General features: G+C 44.6%; 28 non-coding genes across 28 annotated transcripts; all 28 read right to left on the reverse strand.

Annotated features, from left to right (window-relative positions):
• Positions 1-443: 443 nt before the first annotated feature.
• On the reverse strand, positions 444-515 carry TRNAP-AGG (transfer RNA proline (anticodon AGG)). The gene has a single exon. It is a non-coding gene; the product is annotated as a tRNA-Pro (tRNA).
• Positions 516-604: 89 nt separating this feature from the next.
• TRNAP-AGG (transfer RNA proline (anticodon AGG)) lies at positions 605-676 on the reverse strand. Its single transcript has one exon. It is a non-coding gene; the product is annotated as a tRNA-Pro (tRNA).
• A 726-nt stretch (positions 677-1,402) lies between these two features.
• Positions 1,403-1,474, reverse strand: TRNAP-AGG (transfer RNA proline (anticodon AGG)). Its single transcript has one exon. It is a non-coding gene; the product is annotated as a tRNA-Pro (tRNA).
• A 250-nt stretch (positions 1,475-1,724) lies between these two features.
• On the reverse strand, positions 1,725-1,796 carry TRNAP-AGG (transfer RNA proline (anticodon AGG)). The gene has a single exon. It is a non-coding gene; the product is annotated as a tRNA-Pro (tRNA).
• Positions 1,797-3,634: 1,838 nt separating this feature from the next.
• Positions 3,635-3,706, reverse strand: TRNAP-AGG (transfer RNA proline (anticodon AGG)). The gene has a single exon. It is a non-coding gene; the product is annotated as a tRNA-Pro (tRNA).
• An 89-nt stretch (positions 3,707-3,795) lies between these two features.
• On the reverse strand, positions 3,796-3,867 carry TRNAP-AGG (transfer RNA proline (anticodon AGG)). Its single transcript has one exon. It is a non-coding gene; the product is annotated as a tRNA-Pro (tRNA).
• Positions 3,868-3,955: 88 nt separating this feature from the next.
• On the reverse strand, positions 3,956-4,027 carry TRNAP-AGG (transfer RNA proline (anticodon AGG)). The gene has a single exon. It is a non-coding gene; the product is annotated as a tRNA-Pro (tRNA).
• Positions 4,028-5,067: 1,040 nt separating this feature from the next.
• Positions 5,068-5,139, reverse strand: TRNAP-AGG (transfer RNA proline (anticodon AGG)). The gene has a single exon. It is a non-coding gene; the product is annotated as a tRNA-Pro (tRNA).
• Positions 5,140-6,668: 1,529 nt separating this feature from the next.
• On the reverse strand, positions 6,669-6,740 carry TRNAP-AGG (transfer RNA proline (anticodon AGG)). Its single transcript has one exon. It is a non-coding gene; the product is annotated as a tRNA-Pro (tRNA).
• Positions 6,741-6,829: 89 nt separating this feature from the next.
• TRNAP-AGG (transfer RNA proline (anticodon AGG)) lies at positions 6,830-6,901 on the reverse strand. Its single transcript has one exon. It is a non-coding gene; the product is annotated as a tRNA-Pro (tRNA).
• Positions 6,902-9,698: 2,797 nt separating this feature from the next.
• TRNAP-AGG (transfer RNA proline (anticodon AGG)) lies at positions 9,699-9,770 on the reverse strand. The gene has a single exon. It is a non-coding gene; the product is annotated as a tRNA-Pro (tRNA).
• Positions 9,771-10,495: 725 nt separating this feature from the next.
• TRNAP-AGG (transfer RNA proline (anticodon AGG)) lies at positions 10,496-10,567 on the reverse strand. Its single transcript has one exon. It is a non-coding gene; the product is annotated as a tRNA-Pro (tRNA).
• Positions 10,568-10,656: 89 nt separating this feature from the next.
• On the reverse strand, positions 10,657-10,728 carry TRNAP-AGG (transfer RNA proline (anticodon AGG)). Its single transcript has one exon. It is a non-coding gene; the product is annotated as a tRNA-Pro (tRNA).
• A 725-nt stretch (positions 10,729-11,453) lies between these two features.
• On the reverse strand, positions 11,454-11,525 carry TRNAP-AGG (transfer RNA proline (anticodon AGG)). Its single transcript has one exon. It is a non-coding gene; the product is annotated as a tRNA-Pro (tRNA).
• An 89-nt stretch (positions 11,526-11,614) lies between these two features.
• TRNAP-AGG (transfer RNA proline (anticodon AGG)) lies at positions 11,615-11,686 on the reverse strand. Its single transcript has one exon. It is a non-coding gene; the product is annotated as a tRNA-Pro (tRNA).
• A 5,465-nt stretch (positions 11,687-17,151) lies between these two features.
• On the reverse strand, positions 17,152-17,223 carry TRNAP-AGG (transfer RNA proline (anticodon AGG)). The gene has a single exon. It is a non-coding gene; the product is annotated as a tRNA-Pro (tRNA).
• A 732-nt stretch (positions 17,224-17,955) lies between these two features.
• TRNAP-AGG (transfer RNA proline (anticodon AGG)) lies at positions 17,956-18,027 on the reverse strand. The gene has a single exon. It is a non-coding gene; the product is annotated as a tRNA-Pro (tRNA).
• Positions 18,028-18,270: 243 nt separating this feature from the next.
• On the reverse strand, positions 18,271-18,342 carry TRNAP-AGG (transfer RNA proline (anticodon AGG)). The gene has a single exon. It is a non-coding gene; the product is annotated as a tRNA-Pro (tRNA).
• A 250-nt stretch (positions 18,343-18,592) lies between these two features.
• TRNAP-AGG (transfer RNA proline (anticodon AGG)) lies at positions 18,593-18,664 on the reverse strand. The gene has a single exon. It is a non-coding gene; the product is annotated as a tRNA-Pro (tRNA).
• Positions 18,665-19,228: 564 nt separating this feature from the next.
• On the reverse strand, positions 19,229-19,300 carry TRNAP-AGG (transfer RNA proline (anticodon AGG)). The gene has a single exon. It is a non-coding gene; the product is annotated as a tRNA-Pro (tRNA).
• Positions 19,301-19,872: 572 nt separating this feature from the next.
• Positions 19,873-19,944, reverse strand: TRNAP-AGG (transfer RNA proline (anticodon AGG)). The gene has a single exon. It is a non-coding gene; the product is annotated as a tRNA-Pro (tRNA).
• An 89-nt stretch (positions 19,945-20,033) lies between these two features.
• Positions 20,034-20,105, reverse strand: TRNAP-AGG (transfer RNA proline (anticodon AGG)). Its single transcript has one exon. It is a non-coding gene; the product is annotated as a tRNA-Pro (tRNA).
• A 564-nt stretch (positions 20,106-20,669) lies between these two features.
• On the reverse strand, positions 20,670-20,741 carry TRNAP-AGG (transfer RNA proline (anticodon AGG)). The gene has a single exon. It is a non-coding gene; the product is annotated as a tRNA-Pro (tRNA).
• Positions 20,742-20,978: 237 nt separating this feature from the next.
• Positions 20,979-21,050, reverse strand: TRNAP-AGG (transfer RNA proline (anticodon AGG)). Its single transcript has one exon. It is a non-coding gene; the product is annotated as a tRNA-Pro (tRNA).
• A 411-nt stretch (positions 21,051-21,461) lies between these two features.
• Positions 21,462-21,533, reverse strand: TRNAP-AGG (transfer RNA proline (anticodon AGG)). The gene has a single exon. It is a non-coding gene; the product is annotated as a tRNA-Pro (tRNA).
• A 564-nt stretch (positions 21,534-22,097) lies between these two features.
• TRNAP-AGG (transfer RNA proline (anticodon AGG)) lies at positions 22,098-22,169 on the reverse strand. The gene has a single exon. It is a non-coding gene; the product is annotated as a tRNA-Pro (tRNA).
• A 249-nt stretch (positions 22,170-22,418) lies between these two features.
• On the reverse strand, positions 22,419-22,490 carry TRNAP-AGG (transfer RNA proline (anticodon AGG)). Its single transcript has one exon. It is a non-coding gene; the product is annotated as a tRNA-Pro (tRNA).
• A 411-nt stretch (positions 22,491-22,901) lies between these two features.
• On the reverse strand, positions 22,902-22,973 carry TRNAP-AGG (transfer RNA proline (anticodon AGG)). The gene has a single exon. It is a non-coding gene; the product is annotated as a tRNA-Pro (tRNA).
• Between the last annotated feature and the right edge of the window lie 273 nt (positions 22,974-23,246).

A 23,246-nucleotide genomic window follows, 5' to 3' on the forward strand; every position in this document is an offset into this window, starting at 1 on the left:
CGCACCCTAAGCGAGTATCATACCCCTAGACCAACGGACCGTGTGTTTAAGAAAAATATGCCCAACTCATAGTCTACCCTGTAGTTAGTTGAATTTAAATAGTTACTAAATTACAGCTGAAAGAACTCGGGTCTGTCCAGGATTTGAACCCGGGACCACTCGCACCCAAAGCGAGTATCATACCCCTAGACCAACGGACAATATGCGTAACTAAAATATGCTCAACTAATAGGACTACCCTGTAATTAGTTGCAATTAAATAGTCACAAAACTACTTTTGCAAAAACTCGAGTACGTCCGGGATTTGAAACCTAGAACACTCGCACCCAAAGCGAGTATCATACCCCTAGACTAGCGCACCATGTAGAAATATTATCAATTCATAGGGGTACAAATTAATTAGTTGCATTTAAATAGTCACTAAATTACTTCTGCAAAAACTCGGGTCCGTCCGGGATTTGAACCCGGGACCACTCGCACCCTAAGCGAGTATCATACCCCTAGACCAACGGACCGTGTGTTCAAGAAAAATATGCCCAACTCATAGGTCTACCCTGTAGTTAGTGGAAATTAAATAGTTGCTAAACTACTTCTGGAAGAATTCGGGTCCGTCCGGGATTTGAACCCGGGACCACTCGCACCCTAAGCGAGTATAATACCCCTAGACCAACGGACCGTGTGTTCAAGAAAAATATGCCCGACTCATAGGTCTACCCTGTAGTTCGTTGAATTTAAATAGTTACGAAATTACTTCTGAAAGAACTCGGGTCTGTCCGGGATTTGAACCCGGGACCACTCGCAGTCAAAGCGAGTATCATACCCCTAGACCAACGGACAATGTGCGTAAGTAAAATATGCTCAACTCATAGGACTACCCTGTAATTAGTTGCAATTATACAGTCCCAAAACTACTTCTGCAAAAACTCGGGTTCCTCAGGGATTTGAACCCGGGACCACTCGCACCCTAAGCGAGTATCATACCCCTAGACCAACGGACCGTGTGTTTAAGAAAAATATGCCCAACTCATAGGACTACCCTGTAGTTAGTTTCATTTAAATAGTTACTAAATTACAGCTGAAAGAACTCGGGTCTGTCCAGGATTTGAACCCGGGACCACTCGCAGCCAAAGCGAATATCATACCCCTAGACCAACGGACAATATGCGTAACTAAAATATGCTCAACTAATAGGACTACCCTGTAATTAGTTGCAATTAAATAGTCACAAAACTACTTTTGCAAAAACTCGAGTACGTCCGGGATTTGAAACCTAGAACACTCGCACCCAAAGCGAGTATCATACCCCTAGACTAGCGCACCATGTAGAAAAATTATCAATTCATAGGGGTACAAATTAATTAGTTGCATTTAAATAGTCACTAAATTACTTCTGCAAAAACTCGGGTCCGTCCGGGATTTGAACCCGGGACCACTCGCACCCTAAGCGAGTATCATACCCCTAGACCAACGGACCGTGTGTTCAAGACAAATATGCCCAACTCATAGGTCTACCCTGTAGTTAGTTGCATTTAAATAGTTACTAAATTACTTCTGAAAGAACTCGGGTTTGTCCGGGATTTGAGCCCGGGACCACTCGCAGCCAAAGCGAGTATCATACCCCTAGACCAACGGACAATCTGCGTAGGTAAAACATGCTCAACTCATAGGGCTACCCTGTAATTAGTTGCAATTATATAGTCCCAAAACTACTTCTGCATAAACTCGGGTCCGTCCGGGATTTGAACCCGGGACCACTCGCACCCTAAGCGAGTATCATACCCCTAGACCAACGGACAATCTGCGTAAGTAAAATATGCTCAACTCATAGGACTACCCTGTAATTAGTTGCAATTAAATAGTCACAAAACTACTTTTGCAAAAACTCTATTACGTCCGGGATTTGAAACCTAGAACACTCGCACCCAAAGCGAGTATCATACCCCTAGACCAGCGCACCATGTAGAAATGTGCTCAATTCATAGGGGTACAAATTAATTAGTTGCATTTAAATAGTCACTAAATTACTTCTGCAAAAACTCGGGTCCGTTCGGGATTTGAACCCGGGACCACTCGCACCCTAAGAGAGTATCATACCCCTAGACCAACGGAAAATCTGCGTAAGTAAAATATGCTCAACTCATAGGACTACCCTGTAATTAGTTGCAATTAAATAGTCACAAAACTACTTTTGCAAAAACTCTAGTACGTCCGGGATTTGAAACCTAGAACACTCGCACCCAAAGCGAGTATCATACCCCTAGACCAACGGACAATGTGCGTAAGTAAAATATGTTCAACTCATAGGTCTACCCTGTAGTTAGATGCATTTAAATAGTTGCTAAATTACTTCTGAAAGAACTCGGGTCTGTCCGGGATTTGAACCCGGGACCACTCGCAGCCAAAGCGAGTATCATACCCCTAGACAAACGGACAATGTGCGTAAGTAAAATGTGCTCAACTCATAGGACTACCCTGTAGTTAGTTGCATTTAAATAGTTACTAAACTACAGCTGAAAGAACTCGGGTCTGTCCAGGATTTGAACCCGGGACCACTCGCAGCCAAAGCGAGTATCAAACCCCTAGACCAACGGACAATCTGCGTAAGTAAAATATGCTCAACTCATAGGACTACCCTGTAATTAGTTGCAATTAAATAGTCACAAAACTACTTTTGCAAAAACTCGAGTACGTCCGGGATTTGAAACCTAGAACACTCGCACCCAAAGCGAGTATCATACCCCTAGACCAGCGCACCGTGTAGAAATATGCTCAATTCATAGGGGTACAAATTAATTAGTTGCATTTAAATAGTCACTAAATTACTTCTGCAAAAACTCGGGTCCGTTCGGGATTTGAACCCGGGACCACTCGCACCCTAAGCGAGTATAATACCCCTAGACCAACGGACCGTGTGTTCAAGAAAAATATGCCCGACTCATAGGTCTACCCTGTAGTTCGTTGAATTTAAATAGTTACGAAATTACTTCTGAAAGAACTCGGGTCTGTCCGGGATTTGAACCCGGGACCACTCGCAGTCAAAGCGAGTATCATACCCCTAGACCAACGGACAATGTGCGTAAGTAAAATATGCTCAACTCATAGGACTACCCTGTAATTAGTTGCAATTATACAGTCCCAAAACTACTTCTGCAAAAACTCGGGTTCCTCAGGGATTTGAACCCGGGACCACTCGCACCCTAAGCGAGTATCATACCCCTAGACCAACGGACCGTGTGTTTAAGAAAAATATGCCCAACTCATAGTCTACCCTGTAGTTAGTTGAATTTAAATAGTTACTAAATTACAGCTGAAAGAACTCGGGTCTGTCCAGGATTTGAACCCGGGACCACTCGCACCCAAAGCGAGTATCATACCCCTAGACCAACGGACAATATGCGTAACTAAAATATGCTCAACTAATAGGACTACCCTGTAATTAGTTGCAATTAAATAGTCACAAAACTACTTTTGCAAAAACTCGAGTACGTCCGGGATTTGAAACCTAGAACACTCGCACCCAAAGCGAGTATCATACCCCTAGACTAGCGCACCATGTAGAAATATTATCAATTCATAGGGGTACAAATTAATTAGTTGCATTTAAATAGTCACTAAATTACTTCTGCAAAAACTCGGGTCCGTCCGGGATTTGAACCCGGGACCACTCGCACCCTAAGCGAGTATCATACCCCTAGACCAACGGACCGTGTGTTCAAGAAAAATATGCCCAACTCATAGGTCTACCCTGTAGTTAGTGGAAATTAAATAGTTGCTAAACTACTTCTGGAAGAATTCGGGTCCGTCCGGGATTTGAACCCGGGACCACTCGCACCCTAAGCGAGTATCATACCCCTAGACCAACGGACCGTGTGTTTAAGAAAAATATGCCCAACTCATAGTCTACCCTGTAGTTAGTGGAAATTAAATAGTTGCTAAACTACTTCTGGAAGAATTCGGGTCCGTCCGGGATTTGAACCCGGGACCACTCGCACCCTAAGCGAGTATCATACCCCTAGACCAACGGACCGTGTGTTTAAGAAAAATATGCCCAACTCATAGTCTACCCTGTAGTTAGTTGAATTTAAATAGTTACTAAGTTACTTCTGAAAGAACTCGGGTCTGTCCAGGATTTGAACCCGGGACCACTCGCACCCAAAGCGAGTATCATACCCCTAGACCAACGGACAATCTGCGTAAGTAAAATATGCTCAACTCATAGGACTACCCTGTAATTAGTTGCAATTAAATAGTCACAAAACTACTTTTGCAAAAACTCTATTACGTCCGGGATTTGAAACCTAGAACACTCGCACCCAAAGCGAGTATCATACCCCTAGACCAGCGCACCACGTAGAAATATGCTCAATTCATAGGGGTACAAATTAATTAGTTGCATTTAAATAGTCACTAAATTACTTCTGCAAAAACTCGGGTCCGTTCGGGATTTGAACCCGGGACCACTCGCACCCTAAGAGAGTATCATACCACTAGACCAACGGATAATCTGCGTAAGTAAAATATGCTCAACTCATAGGACTACCCTGTAATTAGTTGCAATTAAATAGTCACAAAACTACTTTTGCAAAAACTCTAGTACGTCCGGGATTTGAAACCTAGAACACTCGCACCCAAAGCGAGTATCATACCCCTAGACCAACGGACAATGTGCGTAAGTAAAATATGTTCAACTCATAGGTCTACCCTGTAGTTAGATGCATTTAAATAGTTGCTAAATTACTTCTGAAAGAACTCGGGTCTGTCCGGGATTTGAACCCGGGACCACTCGCAGCCAAAGCGAGTATCATACCCCTAGACCAACGGACAATCTGCGTAAGTAAAATATGCTCAACTCATAGGACTACCCTGTAATTAGTTGCAATTAAATAGTCACAAAACTACTTTTGCAAAAACTCGAGTACGTCCGGGATTTGAAACCTAGAACACTCGCACCCAAAGCGAGTATCATACCCCTAGACCAGCGCACCATGTAGAAATATGCTCAATTCATAGGGGTACAAATTAATTAGTTGCATTTAAATAGTCACTAAATTACTTCTGCAAAAACTCGGGTCCGTTCGGGATTTGAACCCGGGACCACTCGCACCCTAAGCGAGTATCATACCCCTAGACCAACGGACCGTGTGTTCAAGAAAAATATGCCCGACTCATAGGTCTACCCTGTAGTTCGTTGAATTTAAATAGTTACGAAATTACTTCTGAAAGAACTCGGGTCTGTCCGGGATTTGAACCCGGGACCACTCGCAGTCAAAGCGAGTATCATACCCCTAGACCAACCGACAATGTGCGTAAGTAAAATATGCTCAACTCATAGGACTACCCTGTAATTAGTTGCAATTATACAGTCCCAAAACTACTTCTGCAAAAACTCGGGTTCCTCAGGGATTTGAACCCGGGACCACTCGCACCCTAAGCGAGTATCATACCCCTAGACCAACGGACCGTGTGTTTAAGAAAAATATGCCCAACTCATAGTCTACCCTGTAGTTAGTTGAATTTAAATAGTTACTAAATTACAGCTGAAAGAACTCGGGTCTGTCCAGGATTTGAACCCGGGACCACTCGCACCCAAAGCGAGTATCATACCCCTAGACCAACGGATAATCTGCGTAAGTAAAATATGCTCAACTCATAGGACTACCCTGTAATTAGTTGCAATTAAATAGTCACAAAACTACTTTTGCAAAAACTCTAGTACGTCCGGGATTTGAAACCTAGAACACTCGCACCCAAAGCGAGTATCATACCCCTAGACCAACGGACAATGTGCGTAAGTAAAATATGTTCAACTCATAGGTCTACCCTGTAGTTAGATGCATTTAAATAGTTGCTAAATTACTTCTGAAAGAACTCGGGTCTGTCCGGGATTTGAACCCGGGACCACTCGCAGCCAAAGCGAGTATCATACCCCTAGACAAACGGACAATGTGCGTAAGTAAAATGTGCTCAACTCATAGGACTACCCTGTAGTTAGTTGCATTTAAATAGTTACTAAACTACAGCTGAAAGAACTCGGGTCTGTCCAGGATTTGAACCCGGGACCACTCGCAGCCAAAGCGAGTATCATACCCCTAGACCAACGGACAATCTGCGTAAGTAAAATATGCTCAACTCATAGGACTACCCTGTAATTAGTTGCAATTAAATAGTCACAAAACTACTTTTGCAAAAACTCGAGTACGTCCGGGATTTGAAACCTAGAACACTCGCACCCAAAGCGAGTATCATACCCCTAGACCAACGGACCGTGTGTTTAAGAAAAATATGCCCAACTCATAGTCTACCCTGTAGTTAGTTGAATTTAAATAGTTACTAAATTACAGCTGAAAGAACTCTGGTCTGTCCAGGATTTGAACCCGGGACCACTCGCACCCAAAGCGAGTATCATACCCCTAGACCAACGGACAATATGCGTAACTAAAATATGCTCAACTAATAGGACTACCCTGTAATTAGTTGCAATTAAATAGTCACAAAACTACTTTTGCAAAAACTCGAGTACGTCCGGGATTTGAAACCTAGAACACTCGCACCCAAAGCGAGTATCATACCCCTAGACTAGCGCACCATGTAGAAATATTATCAATTCATAGGGGTACAAATTAATTAGTTGCATTTAAATAGTCACTAAATTACTTCTGCAAAAACTCGGGTCCGTCCGGGATTTGAACCCGGGACCACTCGCACCCTAAGCGAGTATCATACCCCTAGACCAACGGACCGTGTGTTCAAGAAAAATATGCCCTACTCATAGGTCTACCCTGTAGTTAGTTGCAATTAAATAGTTGCTAAATTACTTCTGGAAGAATTCGGGTCCGTCCGGGATTTGAACCCGGGACCACTCGCACCCTAAGCGAGTATCATACCCCTAGACCTACGGACCGTGTGTTTAAGAAAAATATGCCCAACTCATAGTCTACCCTGTAGTTAGTTGAATTTAAATAGTTACTAAGTTACTTCTGAAAGAACTCGGGTCTGTCCGGGATTTGAGCCCGGGACCACTCGCAGTCAAAGCGAGTATCATACCCCTAGACCAACGGACAATCTGCGTAAGTAAAATATGCTCAACTCATAGGACTACCCTGTAATTAGTTGCAATTAAATAGTCACAAAACTACTTTTGCAAAAACTCTATTACGTCCGGGATTTGAAACCTAGAACACTCGCACCCAAAGCGAGTATCATACCCCTAGACCAGCGCACCATGTAGAAATATGCTCAATTCATAGGGGTACAAATTAATTAGTTGCATTTAAATAGTCACTAAATTACTTCTGCAAAAACTCGGGTCCGTTCGGGATTTGAACCCGGGACCACTCGCACCCTAAGAGAGTATCATACCCCTAGACCAACGGATAATCTGCGTAAGTAAAATATGCTCAACTCATAGGACTACCCTGTAATTAGTTGCAATTAAATAGTCACAAAACTACTTTTGCAAAAACTCTAGTACGTCCGGGATTTGAAACCTAGAACACTCGCACCCAAAGCGAGTATCATACCCCTAGACCAACGGACAATGTGCGTAAGTAAAATATGTTCAACTCATAGGTCTACCCTGTAGTTAGATGCATTTAAATAGTTGCTAAATTACTTCTGAAAGAACTCGGGTCTGTCCGGGATTTGAACCCGGGACCACTCGCAGCCAAAGCGAGTATCATACCCCTAGACAAACGGACAATGTGCGTAAGTAAAATGTGCTCAACTCATAGGACTACCCTGTAGTTAGTTGCATTTAAATAGTTACTAAACTACAGCTGAAAGAACTCGGGTCTGTCCAGGATTTGAACCCGGGACCACTCGCAGCCAAAGCGAGTATCATACCCCTAGACCAACGGACAATCTGCGTAAGTAAAATATGCTCAACTCATAGGACTACCCTGTAATTAGTTGCAATTAAATAGTCACAAAACTACTTTTGCAAAAACTCGAGTACGTCCGGGATTTGAAACCTAGAACACTCGCACCCAAAGCGAGTATCATACCCCTAGACCAGCGCACCATGTAGAAATATGCTCAATTCATAGGGGTACAAATTAATTAGTTGCATTTAAATAGTCACTAAATTACTTCTGCAAAAACTCGGGTCCGTTCGGGATTTGAACCCGGGACCACTCGCACCCTAAGAGAGTATCATACCCCTAGACCAACGGATAATCTGCGTAAGTAAAATATGCTCAACTCATAGGACTACCCTGTAATTAGTTGCAATTAAATAGTCACAAAACTACTTTTGCAAAAACTCTAGTACGTCCGGGATTTGAAACCTAGAACACTCGCACCCAAAGCGAGTATCATACCCCTAGACCAACGGACAATGTGCGTAAGTAAAATATGTTCAACTCATAGGTCTACCCTGTAGTTAGATGCATTTAAATAGTTGCTAAATTACTTCTGAAAGAACTCGGGTCTGTCCGGGATTTGAACCCGGGACCACTCGCAGCCAAAGCGAGTATCATACCCCTAGACAAAATGACAATGTGCGTAAGTAAAATGTGCTCAACTCATAGGACTACCCTGTAGTTAGTTGCATTTAAATAGTTACTAAACTACAGCTGAAAGAACTCGGGTCTGTCCAGGATTTGAACCCGGGACCACTCGCAGCCAAAGCGAGTATCATACCCCTAGACCAACGGACAATATGCGTAAGTAAAATATGCTCAACTCATAGGACTACCCTGTAATTAGTTGCAATTAAATAGTCACAAAACTACTTTTGCAAAAACTCGAGTACGTCCGGGATTTGAAACCTAGAACACTCGCACCCAAAGCGAGTATCATACCCCTAGACCAGCGCACCATGTAGAAATATGCTCAATTCATAGGGGTACAAATTAATTAGTTGCATTTAAATAGTCACTAAATTACTTCTGCAAAAACTCGGGTCCGTTCGGGATTTGAACCCGGGACCACTCGCACCCTAAGCGAGTATCATACCCCTAGACCAACGGATAATCTGCGTAAGTAAAATATGCTCAACTCATAGGACTACCCTGTAATTAGTTGCAATTAAATAGTCACAAAACTACTTTTGCAAAAACTCTAGTACGTCCGGGATTTGAAACCTAGAACACTCGCACCCAAAGCGAGTATCATACCCCTAGACCAACGGACAATGTGCGTAAGTAAAATATGTTCAACTCATAGGTCTACCCTGTAGTTAGATGCATTTAAATAGTTGCTAAATTACTTCTGAAAGAACTCGGGTCTGTCCGGGATTTGAACCCGGGACCACTCGCAGCCAAAGCGAGTATCATACCCCTAGACAAAAGGACAATGTGCGTAAGTAAAATGTGCTCAACTCATAGGACTACCCTGTAGTTAGTTGCATTTAAATAGTTACTAAACTACAGCTGAAAGAACTCGGGTCTGTCCAGGATTTGAACCCGGGACCACTCGCAGCCAAAGCGAGTATCATACCCCTAGACCAACGGACAATCTGCGTAGGTAAAATATGCTCAACTCATAGGACTACCCTGTAATTAGTTGCAATTAAATAGTCACAAAACTACTTTTGCAAAAACTCGAGTACGTCCGGGATTTGAAACCTAGAACACTCGCACCCAAAGCGAGTATCATACCCCTAGACCAGCGCACCATGTAGAAATATGCTCAATTCATAGGGGTACAAATTAATTAGTTGCATTTAAATAGTCACTAAATTACTTCTGCAAAAACTCGGGTCCGTTCGGGATTTGAACCCGGGACCACTCGCACCCTAAGCGAGTATCATACCCCTAGACCAACGGACCGTGTGTTCAAGAAAAATATGCCCGACTCATAGGTCTACCCTGTAGTTCGTTGAATTTAAATAGTTACGAAATTACTTCTGAAAGAACTCGGGTCTGTCCGGGATTTGAACCCGGGACCACTCGCAGTCAAAGCGAGTATCATACCCCTAGACCAACGGACAATGTGCGTAAGTAAAATATGCTCAACTCATAGGACTACCCTGTAATTAGTTGCAATTATACAGTCCCAAAACTACTTCTGCAAAAACTCGGGTTCCTCAGGGATTTGAACCCGGGACCACTCGCACCCTAAGCGAGTATCATACCCCTAGACCAACGGACCGTGTGTTTAAGAAAAATATGCCCAACTCATAGTCTACCCTGTAGTTAGTTGAATTTAAATAGCTACTAAATTACAGCTGAAAGAACTCGGGTCTGTCCAGGATTTGAACCCGGGACCACTCGCACCCAAAGCGAGTATCATACCCCTAGACCAACGGACAATATGCGTAACTAAAATATGCTCAACTAATAGGACTACCCTGTAATTAGTTGCAATTAAATAGTCACAAAACTACTTTTGCAAAAACTCGAGTACGTCCGGGATTTGAAACCTAGAACACTCGCACCCAAAGCGAGTATCATACCCCTAGACTAGCGCACCATGTAGAAATATTATCAATTCATAGGGGTACAAATTAATTAGTTGCATTTAAATAGTCACTAAATTACTTCTGCAAAAACTCGGGTCCGTCCGGGATTTGAACCCGGGACCACTCGCACCCTAAGCGAGTATCATACCCCTAGACCAACGGACCGTGTGTTCAAGAAAAATATGCCCAACTCATAGGTCTACCCTGTAGTTAGTTGCAATTAAATAGTTGCTAAATTACTTCTGGAAGAATTCGGGTCCGTTCGGGAATTGAACCCGGGACCACTCGCACCCTAAGCGAGTATCATACCCCTAGACCAACGGACCGTGTGTTCAAGAAAAATATGCCCGACTCATAGGTCTACCCTGTAGTTCGTTGAATTTAAATAGTTACGAAATTACTTCTGAAAGAACTCGGGTCCGTCCGGGATTTGAACCCAAGACCACTCGCAGTCAAAGCGAGTATCATACCCTTAGACCAACGGACAATGTGCGTAAGTAAAATATGCTCAACTCATAGGACTACCCTGTAATTAGTTGCAATTATACAGTCCCAAAACTACTTCTGCAAAAACTCGGGTTCCTCAGGGATTTGAACCCGGGACCACTCGCACCCTAAGCGAGTATCATACCCCTAGACCAACGGACCGTGTGTTTAAGAAAAATATGCCCAACTCATAGTCTACCCTGTAGTTAGTTGAATTTAAATAATTACTAAATTACAGCTGAAAGAACTCGGGTCTGTCCAGGATTTGAACCCGGGACCACTCGCACCCAAAGCGAGTATCATACCCCTAGACCAACGGACAATATGCGTAACTAAAATATGCTCAACTAATAGGACTACCCTGTAATTAGTTGCAATTAAATAGTCACAAAACTACTTTTGCAAAAACTCGAGTACGTCCGGGATTTGAAACCTAGAACACTCGCACCCAAAGCGAGTATCATACCCCTAGACTAGCGCACCATGTAGAAATATTATCAATTCATAGGGGTACAAATTAATTAGTTGCATTTAAATAGTCACTAAATTACTTCTGCAAAAACTCGGGTCCGTCCGGGATTTGAACCCGGGACCACTCGCACCCTAAGCGAGTATCATACCCCTAGACCAACGGACCGTGTGTTCAAGAAAAATATGCCCAACTCATAGGTCTACCCTGTAGTTAGTTGCAATTAAATAGTTGCTAAATTACTTCTGGAAGAATTCGGGTCCGTCCGGGATTTGAACCCGGGACCACTCGCACCCTAAGCGAGTATCATACCCCTAGACCAACGGACCGTGTGTTTAAGAAAAATATGCCCAACTCATAGTCTACCCTGTAGTTAGTTGAATTTAAATAGTTACTAAGTTACTTCTGAAAGAACTCGGGTCTGTCCGGGATTTGAGCCCGGGACCACTCGCAGTCAAAGCGAGTATCATACCCCTAGACCAACGGACAATGTGCGTAAGTAAGATGTGCTCAACTCATAGGACTACCCTGTAGTTAGTTGCATTTAAATAGTTACTAAATTACAGCTGAAAGAACTCGGGTCTGTCCAGGATTTGAACCCGGGACCACTCGCAGCCAAAGCGAGTATCATACCCCTAGACAAACGGACAATATGCGTAACTAAAATATGCTCAACTAATAGGACTACCCTGTAATTAGTTGCAATTATACAGTCCCAAAACTACTTCTGCAAAAACTCGGGTTCCTCAGGGATTTGAACCCGGGACCACTCGCACCCTAAGCGAGTATCATACCCCTAGACCAACGGACCGTGTGTTCAAGAAAAATATGCCCAACTCATAGGTCTACCCTGTAGTTAGTTGCATTTAAATAGTTACTGTTGTAACGGCTCATGGAGAGAGAGAGAACGCAAGAGGTAACAACCAAAACAACTTTATTAAGATAAGACCGCCATCGGACCGAATGCCCTTTTCCATTGTTAAACTTTGGTATATATGTACAATTTAAAAAACATGTGACAAGTTAAAAAACGATAACATATTAGTAGGTTATTTTTTTTCATTATTGGAGGAGTTCCAACACCTCCCCTTTTAAGTAAAATTGTAGGACTTCTGGCGGGGATCCATACTGATGCGCTCGGGTATCTTCTTTACTCGTCCGGACCGCCGTACTCCCCCATCCTCGGAGTCTGAGTCTGGTATGTTGAACCGTACATGGCGTTCGGGAGCGGGCACTGTGGTCCCAGCAGGAACTCGGTCGGGATCTACTCTTCGGTCTGGGATGGGTAGATCGAATGTGTCCATGAATACCGAGTAGGGATTGCCCTTTGGATCGTTGTTCAGACGGTGGTAAAGTTGATTGGCATGGAACTTCTTATTAGTGGCATCATCCATAAGAACATCATAAACTACGCCTTTGACCGTTTGAATTCTTCCTGGATACCACGTCTTTGACTGGTGTTGCCGAGCATAGACTAGGTCTCCGACTTTGAAGGTGCGTCGTCGAGCCCCATGATGACGGTTGAATTGTCGCTCCATGGTTGGATTGCGCTCTGATGACGAAGAGGCCGGAGGATGTAGAAGGTCTAGCTCGGTACGAAGTGTTCGGCCCAAGAAGAGTTCAGCAGGGCTTTTCTGGTCTATACTGTAGTTAGGGGTTGAGCGATAGGACAGCAGGAAGACGTCTAGCATATACGGGACATCTCCTTCGCCCTTGAGTTTCTCTAATGCCCTCTTGAAGGTGTCCACGAAACGTTCCGCCTGCCCATTGGATTGTGGATGGTACGGCGGGGAGAAGATATGCTGGATCCCTTTTCGGGAACAGAACGAGGCGAAGTCGTGTGAAGCAAACTGGGTTCCGTTATCGCTCACCAGTACTTCCGGATAACCATAGCGTGCGAAAAGGTTGTTCAGGACGGATATGGTGGCGGATGACGTGGTGGTTTTCATGTCGAAAATCTCGGGATACTTGCTATAGGCATCGACGACTATAAGATACTGGTGGCCGTTATGGGGACCGGCGTAGTCGATGTGTATCCTCTGCCAGGCCTTCACGGCTTTCGGCCAGGAATGCAACAGAGTCTTGACAGGGAACTTTGCTGCAGAGCGACATTTGGAACATTTCTTCACGAAGTCTTCAATTTGAGCGTCCAGAAAAGGCCAGTAGGCGTGAGCGCGAGCCAAAGATTTCATCCTACTGGTTCCAGGATGTCCTCGGTGAAGTAGTTTCAGGACGGTTGCTCGTAATGGGTAAGGTATTACCACTCTATTCTGTAGAAGCACGCAACCCTGCTCGATAGTAAGCAGGTCCTTCCTTCTGTGGAATTGTTCGAGGGTGGTTGCCTCAGGTGTCGCTCGGATATTCTTTAATGTCGGCCACCCATTCCGAATATACCCGACGACCTTCTGTAAGACTGGATCCGCCTGAGCAGAGGATTGAATGTCTTGGAAAGTGACTGGAAGCTGTCGGACTATGGCCTCCACATCGTCTGTGACTTGGAGACTTGCGAGTACGATGTCGTCGTCCGGAGAGGAATGTGACGAGATAAGTCTGGACAGGGCGTCGGCCTGCCCGAAAGAGGTAGTCTTGCGATATTCTATCTTGAAGTCATAGGCGATAAGAATGAGTGCCCAGCGTTGAAGACGGTTAGCAGTATGTACCGGTACGCCTTTCTTGCTTCCAAAGATTGCTAACAGCGGTTTATGGTCCGTGAGCAGAGTAAAGCGGCGCCCATAGAGCATTTTGTGGAACTTCTTGACCGCGAAGGTAAGCGCGAGACCTTCCTTCTCGATTTGGCTATAGTTCTTTTCCGCAGGGGTCAATGCCCGTGATACGTGAGCTACAGCTTGAATTGACCCATCTGGCATGCGATGTTGGAAGACCGCCCCAAGTCCATAATCGGAGGCATCAGCAGCGACAATGATGTCCAGTGTAGGATCATAATGCGTTAAAAGGAGATCTGATTGAAGCGTCATCTTCAGTTCCTCGAAAGCGTGCTGACATTTAGGTGTCCAAGACCAAGTCCGTTTGGATTCCAATAATTCGTCCAGTGGTTGTCTCATGAAACGCATATTATTAACGAAGACCTGGTAATAGTTTACCATTCCCAAAAATGAACGTAACGTTGGCAGGTCAACTGGTGCTGGCATGTGGACAATAGCCTTGATTTTCTCAGGGTCGGGTCGTCGACCAGCGCTATCAATAATGAATCCCAGATATTTTATTTGTGTCATGAATAGTTTACATTTCTCGAGGCGAAGGCGGAATCCATAGTCTTTAATACGGGAGAGTACTTCTTTGAGGTGTCGCTGGTGATCTTCGAAGTTACGGCTGACAATGATTATATCATCGAGGTAAGCGGTTGCGAATTCAAGTCCAGCAAGCATTTGGTCCATTATGGTTTGGAAAATCCCCGGAGCGGATTTCACCCCAAACGGAAGTCTCTGATATTGGAAGTTTCCCAGATGAGTGGAAATGGTACAAAGCGGTTTAGAATCGTCGTCCAGTTCTACTTGTAAGTATGCTTCAGATAGATCCAATTGGGAGAAAAGTTTTCCCCCGTTGAGCGTCGCAAATATGTCTTCCGGCAGCGGTAATGGGTGTTGATTGAGTTCTATGGTCTCATTCAGGCCGGTGGAAAAATCTGCGCAAAGACGGGTAGTGCCGTTAGGTTTCCTTACGCTTACGATTGGTGCTGCCCAATCAGTGTGCTCGACGGCTTTCAGGACATTTGACTCTTCCAGGCGTTTGATCTCCATTTCGATAGTTTTGCGGGCGGCAAACGGAACTGGCCTGGCTCTACGGTATACTGGAGTGCTTCCGGGTTTGAGAGTAAGGCGGGCTTTCGCTTTAGTACACAGCCCCAAACCGTCCTCAAAGACATCCGGAAACTCGTTCTTCAGCGTCGCAAGGCATTCGGCGACAGGTGAGGCAGTACAGAGGTTAATGGCTTGAGTACCGAGTCGGGAGCATTGTCGTAAGCTATCCAGCAGACCGAAGAAATCCAGGGTTTCCACTCCCAGTAGGTTTAGGGATCCGTCTTTTGCCAAGTAGAAGCTGTGTTGAATTTCTGCTGGTCCCAGTTTAAATTTTGCCGTTGCTTTCCCAAGGAATGTAGTGCTTGATCCATCGAATAGCACTCCTTGCTCGCTGCAGGGGGTTAACTTCGGCTTACCAATTCGTTCGTAAGTCGCCTCGTTGATAATGTTGCCTTCCGCTCCACTGTCCAAGTAGAAAACTACGGGAACGTCGTTAACCAAGAATTCCCCCGTTATGAGTTTCGAAGGTCGCATGGAATTCAGACTGACTGTATTTATCTGGCTTCTGTCTGGTTTCCGGTGTCCGGATACTCGTTTCTGATTTTCGCATTGACTAGCGAGGTGACCTGTTCGAGAGCATTTATGGCATTCAGTCTTAGCGTGCGTGCATTCCCTGACCCAGTGCATCTCTCCGCATCGAAAACAGGCGTATGGTGGCGGTTTCGAAGATCTTTGAGATGACCTGGCTCTCCGCTTCTCGGGAGATCTAGAAGGATGCCGTATCTTCCGACGACGGAAGCTGTTGATCGGCGTGGCCTTTGCTTGGAAAACCGTCTGTTCAGTCTTCGTAGCGACGATGGTCAGGACTTCGTCAATGACATTCTTGAGTTCAATGTTGGCCTCGGTATTTAACCGTTGCAGGATTCTGGTTCGTATGGATTCGTCTTCTGGTCTGGACAATCCACATAGGGAAACCAGAATTCCGAATTGATCTTCGGTCAAATCGGAGAAATTGAAGCGCTTTAGAAGTAGTTTAACGCGGTTGAAATACGGGCCATAATCTTCATCCAATTGACGCTGGATTCGCATTAGGTTGAATCTTTCTATGAAGAGTGTCTGTTTCTTCCCGAAAAGTTTCTTGAGGTTCTCTACTGTCGTTGCATACGGGTAGTCGGTTGGCTCTTTGGGCATACAGGACCGATAATACTCGCTGAAGGCTTCGTTAGACAGTTTCGAGACCAGATACTTGACTTTGGCAACGTCGGTCAGATTTGGGACACTAATATCCACGAGATAGTCAAATCTCTTCAGCCATTGTTCCAGTTTGTCGCCATCGTGTTCATCAGGCTCGAAGATTGGAATGTCAAGGCAAGCTATTGTGGATGTGGGTGCTGGAGTCGAGGTTGACGGACCGGCGGTTCCTGTTGTCTGGAGTAGAAGGTCGATGATCCTTTGGTTCTGCTTCTGGGACGCTATTTGCTGCTGCATAAACGCGTTCAACACGTCTCCCAGAGCGGACGAGGAGGAGGCCTCGGAGGATCCGCTTTCCTGCTTCGGCATGTTTTCGGAATCAGTATCGCGACTTTACCCGAAAAACCGTAACGCGACTATTCCCGAAGATCGGAAAACGACATCCCACTTCTGACACCACTGTTGTAACGGCTCATGGAGAGAGAGAGAACGCAAGAGGTAACAACCAAAACAACTTTATTAAGATAAGACCGCCATCGGACCGAATGCCCTTTTCCATTGTTAAACTTTGGTATATATGTACAATTTAAAAAACATGTGACAAGTTAAAAAACGATAACATATTAGTAGGTTATTTTTTTTCATTATTGGAGGAGTTCCAACAGTTACTAAATTACTTCTGAAAGAACTCTGGTCTGTCCGGGATTTGAGCCCGGGACCACTCGCAGCCAAAGCGAGTATCATACCCCTAGACTAGCGCACCATGTAGAAATATTATCAATTCATAGGGGTACAAATTAATTAGTTGCAATTAAATAGTTGCTAAATTACTTCTGGAAGAATTCGGGTCCGTCCGGGATTTGAACCCGGGACCACTCGCACCCTAAGCGAGTATCATACCCCTAGACCAACGGACCGTGTGTTTAAGAAAAATATGCCCAACTCATAGTCTACCCTGTAGTTAGTTGAATTTAAATAGTTACTAAGTTACTTCTGAAAGAACTCGGGTCTGTCCGGGATTTGAGCCCGGGACCACTCGCAGTCAAAGCGAGTATCATACCCCTAGACCAACGGACAATGTGCGTAAGTAAAATGTGCTCAACTCATAGGACTACCCTGTAGTTAGTTGCATTTAAATAGTTACTAAATTACAGCTGAAAGAACTCGGGTCTGTCCAGGATTTGAACCCGGGACCACTCGCAGCCAAAGCGAGTATCATACCCCTAGACCAACGGACAATATGCGTAACTAAAATATGCTCAACTAATAGTGCTACCCTGTAATTAGTTGCAATTATACAGTCCCAAAACTACTTCTGCAAAAACTCGGGTTCCTCAGGGATTTGAACCCGGGACCACTCGCACCCTAAGCGAGTATCATACCCCTAGACCAACGGACCGTGTGTTCAAGAAAAATATGCCCAACTCATAGGTCTACCCTGTAGTTAGTTGCATTTAAATAGTTACTAAATTACTTCTGAAAGAACTCGGGTCTGTCCGGGATTTGAGCCCGGGACCACTCGCAGCCAAAGCGAGTATCATACCCCTAGACCAACGGACAATCTGCGTAAGTAAAACATGCTCAACTTATAGGGCTACCCTGTAATTAGTTGCAATTATATAGTCCCAAAACTACTTCTGCATATACTCGGGTCCGTCCGGGATTTGAACCCGGGACCACTCGCACCCTAAGCGAGTATCATACCCCTAGACCAACGGACAATCTGCGTAAGTAAAATATGCTCAACTCATAGGACTACCCTGTAATTAGTTGCAATTAAATAGTCACAAAACTACTTTTGCAAAAACTCTAGTACGTCCGGGAATTGAAACCTAGAACACTCGCACCCAAAGCGAGTATCATACCCCTAGACCAGCGCACCATGTAGAAATATGCTCAATTCATAGGGGTACAAATTAATTAGTTGCATTTAAATAGTCACTAAATTACTTCTGCAAAAACTCGGGTCCGTTCGGGATTTGAACCCGGGACCACTCGCACCCTAAGCGAGTATCATACCCCTAGACCAACGGACCGTGTGTTCAAGAAAAATATGCCCAACTCATAGGTCTACCCTGTAGTTCGTTGAATTTAAATAGTTACGAAATTACTTCTGAAAGAACTCGGGTCTGTTCGGGATTTGAACCCGGGACCACTCGCAGTCAAAGCGAGTATCATACCCCTAGACCAACGGACAATTTGCGTAAGTAAAATATGCTCAACTCATAGGACTACCCTGTAATTAGTTGCAATTATACAGTCCCAAAACTACTTCTGCAAAAGCTCGGGTTCCTCCGGGACTTGAACCCGGGACCACTCGCACCCTAAGCGAGTATCATACCCCTAGACCAACGGACCGTGTGTTTGAGTAAAATATGCCCAACTCATACTCTACCCTGTAGTTAGTTGAATTTAAATAGTTACTAAGTTACTTCTGAAAGAACTCGGGTCTGTCCGGGATTTGAACCCGGGACCACTCGCAGTCAAAGCGAGTATCATACCCCTAGACCAACGGACAATGTGCGTAAGTAAAATGTGCTAAACTCATAGGACTACCCTGTAGTTAGTTGCATTTAAATAGTTACTAAATTACAGCTGAAAGAACCCGGGTCTGTCCAGGATTTGAACCCGGGACCACTCGCAGCCAAAGCGAGTATCATACCCCTAGACCAACGGACAATATGCGTAACTAAAATATGCTCAACTAATAGGACTACCCTGTAATTAGTTGCAATTAAATAGTCACAAAACTACTTTTGCAAAAACTCGAGTACGTCCGGGATTTGAAACCTAGAACACTCGCACCCAAAGCGAGTATCATACCCCTAGACTAGCGCACCATGTAGAAATATTATCAATTCATAGGGGTACAAATTAATTAGTTGCATTTAAATAGTCACTAAATTACTTCTGCAAAAACTCGGGTCCGTCCGGGAATTGAACCCGGGACCACTCGCACCCTAAGCGAGTATCATACCCCTAGACCAACGGACCGTGTGTTCAAGAAAAATATGCCCAACTCATAGGTGTACCCTGTAGTTAGTTGCACTTAAATAGTTACTAAATTACTTCTGAAAGAACTCGGGTCTGTCCGGGATTTGAGCCCGGGACCACTCGCAGCCAAAGCGAGTATCATACCCCTAGACCAACGGACAATCTGCGTAAGTAAAACATGCTCAACTCATAGGGCTACCCTGTAATTAGTTGCAATTATATAGTCCCAAAACTACTTCTGCATAAACTCGGGTCCGTCCGGGATTTGAACCCGGGACCACTCTCACCCTAAGCGAGTATCATACCCCTAAACCAACGGACCGTGAGTTCAAGAAAAATATGCCCAACTCATAGGTCTACCCTGTAGTTAGTTGCATTTAAATAGTTACTAAATTACTTCTGAAAAAACTCGGGTCTGTCCGGAATTTGAGCCCGGGACCACTCGCAGCCAAAGCGAGTATCATACCCCTAGACCAACGGACAATGTGCGTAAGTAAAATATGCTCAACTCATAGGACTACCCTGTAATTTGTTGCAATTATACAGTCCCAAAACTACTTCTGCAAAAGCTCGGGTTCCTCCGGGATTTGAACCCGGGACCACTCGCACCCTAAGCGAGTATCATACCCCTAGACCAACGGACCGTGTGTTCGAGTAAAATATGCCCAACTCATAGGTCTACCCTGTAGTTAGTTGCAATTAAATAGTTGCTAAATTACTTCTGGAAGAATTCGGGTCCGTCCGGGATTTGAACCCGGGACCACTCGCACCCTAAGCGAGTATCATACCCCTAGACCAACGGACCGTGTGTTTAAGAAAAATATGCCCAACTCATAGTCTACCCTGTAGTTAGTTGAATTTAAATAGTTACTAAGTTACTTCTGAAAGAACTCGGGTCTGTCCGGGATTTGAACCAGGGACCACTCGCAGTCAAAGCGAGTATCATACCCCTAGACCAACGGACAATGTTCGTAAGTAAAATGTGCTCAACTCATAGGACTACCCTGTAGTTAGTTGCATTTAAATAGTTACTAAATTACAGCTGAAAGAACTCGGGTCTGTCCAGGATTTGAACCCGGGACCACTCGCAGCCAAAGCGAGTATCATACCCCTAGACCAACGGACAATATGCGTAACTAAAATATGCTCAACTAATAGGACTACCCTGTAATTAGTTGCAGTTAAATAGTCACAAAACTACTTTTGCAAAAACTCGAGTACGTCCGGGATTTGAAACCTAGAACACTCGCACCCAAAGCGAGTATCATACCCCTAGACTAGCGCACCATGTAGAAATATTATCAATTCATAGGGGTACAAATTAAATAGTTGCATTTAAATAGTCACTAAATTACTTCTGCAAAAACTCGGGTCCGTCCGGGATTTGAACCCGGGACCACTCGCACCCTAAGCGAGTATCATACCCCTAGACCAACGGACCGTGTGTTCAAGAAAAATATGCCCAACTCATAGGTCTACCCTGTAGTTAGTTGCATTTAAATAGTTACTAAATTACTTCTGAAAGAACTCGGGTCTGTCCGGGACCACTCGCAGCCAAAGCGAGTATCATACCCCTAGACCAACGGACAATCTGCGTAAGTACAACATGCTCAACTCATAGGGCTACCCTGTAATTAGTTGCAATTATATAGTCCCAAAACTACTTCTGCATAAACTCGGGTCCGTCCGGGATTTGAACCCGGGACCACTCGCACCCTAAGCGAGTATCATACCCCTAAACCAACGGACCGTGTGTTCGAGTAAAATATGCCCAACTCATAGGTCTACCCTGTAGTTCGTTGAATTTAAATAGTTACGAAATTACTTCTGAAAGAACTCGGGTCTGTCCGCGATTTGAACCCGGGACCACTCGCAGTCAAAGCGAGTATCATACCGCTAGACCAACGGACAATGTGCGTAAGTAAAATATGCTCAACTCATAGGACTACCCTGTAATTAGTTGCAATTATACAGTCCCAAAACTACTTCTGCAAAAGCTCGGGTTCCTCCGGGATTTGAACCCAGGACCACTCGCACCCTAAGCGAGTATCATACCCCTAGACCAACGGACCGTGTGTTCGAGTAAAATATGCCCAACTCATAGGTCTACCCTGTAGTTAGTTGCAATTAAATAGTTGCTAAATTACTTCTGGAAGAATTCGGGTCCGTCCGGGATTTGAACCCGGGACCACTCGCACCCTAAGCGAGTATCATACCCCTAGACCAACGGACCGTGTGTTTAAGAAAAATATGCCCAACTCATAGTCTACCCTGTAGTTAGTTGAATTTAAATAGTTACTAAGTTACTTCTGAAAGAACTCGGGTCTGTCCGGGATTTGAACCCGGGACCACTCGCAGTCAAAGCGAGTATCATACCCCTAGACCAACGGACAATGTGCGTAAGTAAAATGTGCTCAACTCATAGGACTACCCTGTAGTTAGTTGCATTTAAATAGTTACTAAATTACAGCTGAAAGAACTCGGGTCTGTCCAGGATTTGAACCCGGGACCACTCGCAGCCAAAGCGAGTATCATACCCCTAGACCAACGGACAATATGCGTAACTAAAATATGCTCAACTAATAGGACTACCCTGTAATTAGTTGCAGTTAAATAGTCACAAAACTACTTTTGCAAAAACTCGAGTACGTCCGGGATTTGAAACCTAGAACACTCGCACCCAAAGCGAGTATCATACCCCTAGACTAGCGCACCATGTAGAAATATTATCAATACATAGGGGTACAAATTAATTAGTTGCATTTAAATAGTCACTAAATTACTTCTGCAAAAACTCGGGTCCGTCCGGGATTTGAACCCGGGACCACTCGCACCCTAAGCGAGTATCATACCCCTAGACCAACGGACCGTGTGTTCAAGAAAAATATGCCCAACTCATAGGTCTACCCTGTAGTTAGTTGCATTTAAATAGTTACTAAATTACTTCTGCAAAACTTTGGTCCGTTCGGGATTTGAGCCCGGGACCACTCGCAGCCAAAGCGAGTATCATACCCCTAGACCAACGGACAATCTGCGTAAGTAAAACATGCTCAACTCATAGGGCTACCCTGTAATTAGTTGCAATTATATAGTCCCAAAACTACTTCTGCATAAACTCGGGTCCGTCCGGGATTTGAACCCGGGACCACTCGCACCCTAAGCGAGTATCATACCCCTAAACCAACGGACCGTGTGTTCGAGTAAAATATGCCCAACTCATAGGTCTACCCTGTAGTTCGTTGAATTTAAATAGTTACGAAATTACTTCTGAAAGAACTCGGGTCTGTCCGCGATTTGAACCCGGGACCACTCGCAGTCAAAGCGAGTATCATACCCCTAGACCAACGGACAATGTGCGTAAGTAAAATATGCTCAACTCATAGGACTACCCTGTAATTAGTTGCAATTATACAGTCCCAAAACTACTTCTGCAAAAGCTCGGGTTCCTCCGGAATTTGAACCCGGGACCACTCGCACCCTAAGCGAGTATCATACCCCTAGACCAACGGACCGTGTGTTCGAGTAAAATATGCCCAACTCATAGGTCTACCCTGTAGTTAGTTGCAATTAAATAGTTGCTAAATTACTTCTGGAAGAATTCGGGTCCGTCCGGGATTTGAACCCGGGACCACTCGCACCCTAAGTGAGTATCATACCCCTAGACCAACGGACCGTGTGTTTAAGAAAAATATTCCCAACTCATAGTCTACCCTGTAGTTAGTTGAATTTAAATAGTTACTAAGTTACTTCTGAAAGAACTCGGGTCTGTCCGGGATTTGAACCCGGGACCACTCGCAGTCAAAGCGAGTATCATACCCCTAGACCAACGGACAATGTGCGTAAGTAAAATGTGCTCAACTCATAGGACTACCGTGTAGTTAGTTGCATTTAAATAGTTACTAAATTACAGCTGAAAGAACTCGGGTCTGTCCAGGATTTGAACCCG

This window comes from Phalangium opilio, unplaced genomic scaffold, assembly GCF_054372755.1.
Source record: "Phalangium opilio isolate 3A_F unplaced genomic scaffold, DU_Popi_V2 ptg000088l_1, whole genome shotgun sequence".
NCBI classification, from domain to species: domain Eukaryota; kingdom Metazoa; phylum Arthropoda; class Arachnida; order Opiliones; family Phalangiidae; genus Phalangium; species Phalangium opilio.